This window comes from Chrysochloris asiatica, unplaced genomic scaffold (genome assembly GCF_000296735.1).
Source record: "Chrysochloris asiatica unplaced genomic scaffold, ChrAsi1.0 scaffold00002, whole genome shotgun sequence".
NCBI classification, from domain to species: Eukaryota; Metazoa; Chordata; class Mammalia; order Afrosoricida; family Chrysochloridae; genus Chrysochloris; species Chrysochloris asiatica.
The window spans coordinates 54,649,926-54,652,144 of NW_006408520.1; positions in this window are offsets into that span (position 1 = coordinate 54,649,926).

Sequence of the window (2,219 nt, forward strand, 5' to 3'; positions counted from 1 at the left end):
CAATCCACCACAATATGACAAACTGATAGATGAGTGGTGGCAGAATTGAGATGCATTTCAAAAATAGATTTGGCCCCTAAAAAAGAAAACCAGACTAATCAGAAACATTTTGTTTCTTGTCATTTCTTTGCACCTCATGTAAAAATAAAATAAGGTAGCTTTTAAAGTTTCTATCTTACTTTCCTGTCCTCAGAATTGTATATCTGAATCAGTGTTCCCCGGGTAGGTTTTAAAATCAGTCTTAAATATGTTACTGCCTTGGAATTTATCAGTGACTGCTTACTATTTTAATTTCTGTCTGTTTTGGATATGCAATCTGCAGATATTTCTTCCAAATATTATTTTTCAATACAGTTTTAATGGAAGCAACAGTACACAGAAGAACTCTTTAAAATCCCATTATGAAACAAATTGAGGCATATTCAAATATATAGTAAGAACAGATGAGACATGAGAACTTATATGATCATGACTTATTTTTTACACTAACAAGATATTTGTCACATGACTGCAGTGTCTGTTATGCATTGGGAAATAAAAAGAGATATGCCATAAGATGAGAAGCAATTGTTTTATGGTAAATTATACTCATCACCTTCTTATCCCAAAGAGAATATCATTTAGGGTGAATTGTCTGGATCTCTTTCTTTAAAAAATTAACATATGAGTAGAGCAAAATGAATTAAGAAAAGCCAAGATTGCACCACCTATCTCTGGCTTGAACTGCTGTAATAAACTCTTAAGCTGTTTTTCACATTCTTTCCTTCTTGAAATTATTTTTCATTGTATAGTCTGTGATTTATGAAAGTACAGATCTTACTATTATATCGTCTTGCTTGAAAACCTTCAGTGACTTCAATACTTCTGAAGGTTGTGGTGGTTGTTTACTGTCCAGTCTGTTTTCCAGGCTGTAAATTTTTATGAGAGCAGAAAGCCTCATCTTTCTCCCATGGAGCAACTGGAAAACACATTTCCTAATTTTAAACCGTTCACTGTTCCCTTTCTCTGTTCAAACAACTGACTCTTTGGCTGTGTACAGGTTCCTTGAGAACATAATTAAGTGTTCCAGAATACTCATACTTTGCAATATTGTCCATAGCATCTCATGACCCACGCAATCCAAAGCCTTTGCATTGTCAATTAAAACACATATAAACATCTGACTTATAGTAACCCCATAGAGGATTTCTGTGGATCAGCTGGAGAACTTGAACCACTGACATTGGGTTTCAAACTGACTTTGCAGTCCAGCTCATTAACCCACAGCACCATATAAGTATATAAACAGCAAAACAAGGAAGAAGCATTTTATGTATGAAACCAAAGAGAAAAATTACAATTTTCCTGAAAATTCGAGAATATAAAATTATTTGATGAGTGCTTTCATTATATTCTCCTTTGTTAAAATATCTACCTATTCCCCTTTATCTCAGACTTGCTAAAGTGCTTATATGCCAACAGCAGAAATCTATACTTATATTAAGAAAATGATTGAAACGTGAAACAAAGTTTGTAAAATAATAAAATTCTTTGAAGACATTTCCTTGGTGATTATAATTTTAAAATGAGCACTAAAAATTTTAGAATTAGGGTTAGGATAACCTAGAGGAACTATCTGTGTTTACCTATTTCACATTGTAATTGTTTTGATCATAAACTGACCTCCCAGATCCTCTGTTCTTATAATTTTATTCTGTTCTTTACTCTTCCATTTGTCGACTGAGTTCAGGTTGATGCTGCCATGTACGTCATTCTGTAGTTGTTGTCTGTTCTTGTTGGTTCTCAGTTCACAGAACTTCCTACAGGGTGTTTTTCAGAGCAAAGTTGGCTTTGTCAAAATCCCTTAGCTTCTGTTTATTCTGGAATGTTTTGATTACACTTTCATATTTGATTGGCAGCTTTGCTGGGTAGAGGATTCTTGGGTGGCAGTGTTTTTCTTTCAGGGTTTTATATATGTCTCCCCATTGGCCCTCCACTGTTTGTGCATCTCCATTCTGGCAACTAGAGGGGAAGCCTGAGTGAGTGGACACCCTCCGCCCTCACCAATGGTGGATTCCATTGACATGCATGCACACAGATACTCTCAGTCCAAGAGCCAGCCCTGAACTGTTTTTTAATAATGATAAGCCCAGAACAAGGGGTGTGGAGAGGGAAAGGGAGTTTAAAAACAAAACAGGCTGAAAATTAATCTAAATACTGAGGTACACCATAACAACAAA